This window comes from Euphorbia lathyris, chromosome 6, assembly GCF_963576675.1.
Source record: "Euphorbia lathyris chromosome 6, ddEupLath1.1, whole genome shotgun sequence".
Classification (NCBI taxonomy): Eukaryota; Viridiplantae; Streptophyta; class Magnoliopsida; order Malpighiales; family Euphorbiaceae; genus Euphorbia; species Euphorbia lathyris.
This window is the reverse complement of record NC_088915.1, coordinates 73,307,073-73,313,897: the sequence shown is the minus strand read 5'-3', so window position 1 is coordinate 73,313,897 and position 6,825 is coordinate 73,307,073.

The following is a 6,825-nucleotide window of genomic DNA, read 5'->3' as shown; positions in this document are numbered from 1 at the left end:
TTGGTTTGTTACTTAACCCGAGTTTTTGCAAAGCTCACATTGAGCCTTTGTTTTCTTCTAGCGTTTTATCTTTGTTTATGGCATCATAGTAGCAAGCCAAAAGGCTAAGAAGTGAATGAGCATTACTATCCAAAAGAAAAAAAAGAGAAAAAGGAAAAACAGAAAAGAAAAAAAAAGAAAAGAGACGAACAAAAGAAGGAGAACCATATCTCCCAAATCTAAAAAAAAATTATTATTAGAATGTCTCAGAAAAAATATGTGAATAAAAAGCTCAATCACTTCACAATTTGCTAACGCCATTCTAAACTTTGTTTTTCTAGCGCTAGAACTCCTAACCCTTGTTGTACCTTTAACCCTCTAACCACATTACAACCCCAATTCGAGGCTGTTTTTGATATCATCGGAGTCATATAGCATAGCAGAGGAACTCGGATGAACGTGCAAAATCAACATAATCCTAAGCAAGAACATAAGCCTAGAGTAAACACTTTAGCCACCAAAATTATGTGAATTGAGTGAACTACCTATGGTGAGGTGTTTTATTTAGCTATCCCCTTAAGCTCGTTTAATTGAACATGTGTCCTTTTCTCTTAAACATATGACCTATGATAATTGAAATGCGGCTTTTGGATATCGTGTCTCTACTTTGTATTTCCGAATGCATGTAATTACAGATGCTCGAAATTGTGTCAAGCACCTAGTCAAACCAGGAGGTTTCCTAGCTTGCTTGTGATTGCGGGTTTAGTTTTTTAGTTTACTTGGGGACAAGTAAAGTTTTAAGTGCTAGGAGGTTTGATAGGGGTCAAAAAACCCTATCTTTGGGTACGGTTTTAGGACGGTTTTTAGCGTTATTTCGTGAATAAGCGAGCAATTCTCGCATTTATATGCTTTTGTGTGAGTTAGTTAGAAATTGGAAATGTTTTATTAACTTTTCGTTGTTTAGGCTCGTTTTCTGATCAGGCCCCGGCGAGCTGGCCTGCGGGAATCAGTCAAAAGACTGATTCCCGGCCCCACGAAGTCCCGATCGGCCCCACGTCTTCCCACCTACAAAAGGACACGACTTAGGTCAGAAAGAGGGCCCGAACCTCGTCTATAAATAAGAATTTCCAATTGTAAAATAGTCATCTTTTATCTTTTGTAAAAACCTAAGCTCCCACCTTAAGAAGTCCTCTCCACCTCCTCCGTCTCCTTCAACCTCCATTGAAGACAGCTCCGAAGCTCCGTTCACCGAGGATTGCTCAAGTTCCATCCTTAAGTCCTAGGAAGACGCCTGCATTGGTAGACAGGTTCTCTGAAAGGGATTTTTCTTCTTTTACATTTTGTCTAGCCTCTGATCCATGTTATGAATCCTAGGCTCATTGTATCTTCGTGACAATACTTTTCATCTTTGATATATATTATAGTTTTGTTTATTCAATTGTTTTATCGCTTTAATCTTTGTCTTACGCTTTGTCTGATTAGTTTAACTCATTCGATAATCCCAAAATTAAGTTGGCACATATTGCGAGCTGAATCTGACCTAGTCAGTGCCTATAGGATTGACGACCCTATAAAAGATTAAGCCCAAATTGCTGAGCCTTAGAGCTAGTTTCGGCCTTACAAGGGAATCATGAACTAGGGACCTCAGGAGGATAGGTAGGGTTAATCGCCTCGGACACAAGTGACTTAGATTAGGTTTTAATTCCATTGTCTAAACAATCTATTTTCATTATCATCGTATCCCCTCATGTCCCTTCGGGTAATTACATTGGTAAAAGATCACCTAGGAGTAGAATAACTTAATTAGGAGTAGAATAACTTAGTTCGAATTAGTATAACTTAGCTGGAAGTAGAATAATTCAACTAGGAGTACGTTAACTTAATCAAAACAAACTCAAAACCCACACAGCCTAGATAACGCCTGAAACCGAGTAGCTCGATACTTGCAGAAATAAATCTTATGGATGATACCTGGACCTATCTAGAATTTTATTACTTGATAACGACGGGGTACACTTATCCCTTAGTCGGCCTCAGCGGAACCGAACGCCGCTGAGGCCTCGTCAAAGTGTACCATCTTTATTACAATTACCCTGTATTATGATGCATTATAATTTCATTTGTTGGATTCTGTAGCCAAACAATTTCATCTACCCCACAACATTTGATTCAAAGAACAGATTGAACAATTATCTAGGTAAAGATTCCTGTCAATATCTATGTACTTTATTTACCAAAACGTTCATCTAACTAAAATAATGCAATTTGTATAGCCAAATGGAGGTTTTGTAACCTATTTGGAAAGACTATCACGCGCACAACACGTTGCAGAATTCATCCAGAGGGAACGAATCGATCAAGATCCCATTCGAGAGGATGATGGGCGAATGGCTAAATTGCAACAAGCTATAGATTATGCTATGGCATATGGAAGATGGCAAAAAATACTTTGTCAAATGTAAATATATATTTTGACAAACAGTAAATAGATATTTTTGGCATACTGTGTGAAAACAATTGTTTCGGCGATCAATCTGTGTTACAAATTTATGTTTGTTTAATTATCATTTGGTTGTGTCAATTTCGACAGGTTGTGTTAAACACAAATTTATAACAGTTTGTATATATGAATTATTCCATAGAATACATCTTCTTTGTAGTATTTAACACATAAGAAGACATCTTCGTTTGACAATATATTCTATACGCTAAAAGGTAACACCCAATTATAATACATCATTTTTTTGTTTTACATTGTTTACTTATCACAAATATTTACTCATATCCAAATGACACAGATGACTGGAATTTCGGCTATGCTTCATATTTGATTGATAATAAGACAACATCTTATGTATATTCTCTAATATGATATCGAAACAACATTTTTTTACATTGCATTTTCAATCCATTTATTTATCAATGAGGATTAAAATAGAGTGGTAAACGATTAATCTAAAACTAAGATTAGTTATGGTCGAATAGAGGCTGACTGAGATTAATTCCGATCACTTTGAGACTGCCTGAGATTAATTCCGATCATTTTGACACTGCCTGAGATTGATTCCGGTCGAAAAAAAGTCTGCCTGAGGTTGATTTAGCGTCGTCAATGGCTGCCATGAGAGAGAAATCGTATTCCTTTGGTTGCACAATTCAACGTTATGCATTAATTTGGAAAGAGAAAGAGAAGATGATATTAATTGATGAGAGAGAATTCGGTTTTTAAAATGCACAAGGTTTTAAATTACAACCTACATGTTAGCAGGTAAAACCTTTTTAATATTAAATGCCAACTTAAATTATGGACCATTAGATCTTGATCCAATGGATATTAACCGCCCACCACCCATGGAGATAATTTAATGCTCACCATTAAAACCAACCCCATATATATATAGGCCTTCAATATTACAAACTTCAAAGGTAACTTGATAAGGTACTCCAACATGGTTTTAATTCTAAAAACCTTAATGAATACCAAGGCGATTGGCAGACGTGCGTAATACCAAATCTCATTAATTCATTTAACAACTCTTTCCTAAGCCCATTGGTATTTCTCAAAAAATTACATTTTTCGATAAAAGTTATTAATGGTAATACTTTTTTCATTTCCTTACATAAATCATTTTACGATATTTCACACAAATTAAGAAATACAATTAATATAAAATCAAATTAATAAATTTATATTGATTAACTAAAAAAAATATCTCAACTTATCATGGTTGGATCCAAAAACTAAAGTAAAAATTATTGAAATCCTAAAATCATAGAATGACTTATATTTGGGGAAAAACCCAATTTGCTAGAATGCCAGGATATCCTACATATCAATGACAATTACCCTGTCTGCTTAGTTGGAAGGCAAGCTAATGAGATCGATGGTTCACGCGTTTGGGCAGTCCTCTCGTTTTTCATCTTGTCCTGTTTACTTTGATAATTTACCGAGTTACATTTCATTTGTAATGTGTTCGACTTTCCCCATTGAGGTTTATTAATAAAATTTGAGTTATACTTATAACTTAATCATTATTGATAATCTAATTCACTAATATTATGCAATAAATAACTATATTAATTTTTAGGATTTTTTTTTTTTTTTTTTGGAAAAATGTTTGTAATTTCATTAGATAAAAAATGAAGGAGTACAACAAGCAAAATGTAAGGACTAAGACCTTACATAATTACAGACTAAAGCAAACACAACATCAATAAAGGGATGAAAATGACTACAAAGAGCAAAAAGAACCCATAAAAGGTACAAAAAATACAAAACAACAATATATTATTCGTTAATCCAAATCTGTAGAAAGACATTTGCAATCCAAACTTCATCTTTTAGAACATTCCAAATATTCGGATCTGAGTCCTTTTTTTGTTGCAACCACCTAGATTTATTGATCTACGGATAAGATAAACCATTTTCGCTCTTGCTAAATCCGAAAAAAGTATAAACGACAGAATAATAGACAGCAGATTTACAATCAGACGGATAAAGAGTTTCGAAGAAATATATGAACACAAACTAAAAAAGCAATAAAAAATTACAGAAATCTAACCCGGTGTGAGGAGGAAGAAGGAAAATCCTTCGTCCTCCTCGAAGTAGATCAATAAAATAGGAAGATTGATAGAAAAAAAGTGAATGAGAAAGGAAGAAGAAAGAAGTGTTTTTTCCAGTTTAAAATGGTAGAATATCTAAGAATATCACGGAATAAATATATTAAAATCTCAAAGAATAAACAGAATCTGACTATAAATTAAAAATAAAGATAAAACAAATCCCACTATATCCCTTCGCCTCCCTCTCCACAAGTTCTAAGTTAAAAATAATTATAATTATGAAGTATATAGTTAATGTTCACAAAACTCGAAGGGACACAACTTAATGAGTATTACAATAAAACAATAAAAGGAGTTTCACATTTGACGGATTCCAAAAGACATATACATTATATAAGTAAATGTAATCTTCAATTCGATTTATAATCTTCACAGGAGCCATAGACGTCGCTGAATAATGGCAAAGGAAAGCACAAGTCTGAAGTTGCAGGAGAAACAAGATCACATCAGTGATTTGCGTTCAACATATCCTCTCCCTTTTACCTTCAACTAAAGAAGCTATCCAGACTACTGTTTTATCAAAGAGATGGCATAATCAGTGAACTCATGTTCCCGTTCTTAATTTTCATTCCTCTGGTATGTCTTCTGAAAGACTCTGTACATTCATTGATCATACACTGCTTCTTCATCGAATGCAAAGGTTATTACGCTAAGAGGGATTCTCACATCAGTTCGAAACTCGATTTTGCAATCAGAAAAGAGATGGAGGAGCTAAACTCCAGAGTCCCTATTCAATTATGCTTCCTTGGTTAAACTCCAGACCAATTCTTGTAATTTCGTTTTCATGCCTTATGGGAAGGTAAGTTGGGGACATCTTAACTCATTGAATATAGAAAACTGTAGATTGCCTCCTAAAGCAATTGAAAATATTCTAGGTGGGACTCCCTCACTTGAATCGTTGGAATTAGCGTTCAATATTCCATATGAAGAGGATATTATGTTTGGATTTATGTTTTTCAAATTTCTTGTCCAAATGTTGAAGAATTGACTCTTTGTGATGGTTTTCTTGCTTTGACTGAGCCTAAATTGATGAATTTCCCATCTTTAGTTTGTGCTACTCTTGATATGATTTTGTGTTTAATGGTATATATTGAAGTTTGCATGAGATTATGATCCTGCAGCAGCTTGAGCATGTGAAGGAGCTAAAATTTGGGAGACGGTTTATCAAGGTAAGGAACAAGCTTAATATTTGAATTTGAAACTAATTTAATGTTTTTGAATTCCCATTTGCAATATTGTGTTTGCATATTCTACCAGATTTAATTTTGAAAGCTGACATATCTTCTGATGCGGACATCCTAACTGGCAGCACTGATCACGCGTGCTCTGGCGGATCCTCAGACATCAAACCCACGGAGGTTATACCGAGGAGGGCGGATCCCTAGGACATACGAGCGGGACGGATCTAGGAGCACACAAAGAGACGTATCAACATCTACCCTGGGAGGATCTCTAGGTTTACTTCCTCCCGAAGTAATTCACCAACAACCCTGACAATCCGTACATGTACCATTGTACTGATTGTCGGGGCGTATCACCTATTTTACCCTTTACGGATAGCCTTATTGAAACCCTAGTAAGGGGTAGTCCTTGTCTTTTATTATCATTAGGAGGACGTATTTAAACCCTCATTTTGTAAGGATGAATCAACTTTTATCAATAAAAAATCATTCTCTTTGAGAACCTAAAGTTTATACCTTGTTTATTGGGATTCACTCCTTCTAGTTTAGCTAGAGAAGAACCTCTTTGTTGGTTTACGATTAAAACCTCCATTGATCGCTTTCAATCTGTATCAGTTGGTATCAGAACCGATCGTTTCCTGACCCGAAACTTCTTTTGGCAATGGTTCAACCCCGACAACCGCAAGATTCCATGGAAACCAGTGACCGGAGGTATGAGGAGCTGAGGAAGCACCTCGCGGAGCAGATCCAAGCCAGCCATGAGCGGCAGAGGAAAACCGACCAACGGTTCCTGGAGCTAGCCACCTCCTTAGAAAACTTCAAACTGGAGCTTCTGGCTCTAATCCGACCAACCGCGAGAGGATCAACCCAGAGAAAGGAAGGAGTCCCTGAACAACAGCTTCCACAAATGGGTCTTAGGGATCCTGAGGTAAGAAGACCCAACTTTTTCCTTGTGCATAACGCTGATAGTGATAGTGATGACTTTGAGGGTATCGGGAATGATAATACCGTTAGGACTATGAGGGATGTTGGGCCTATTGACAAC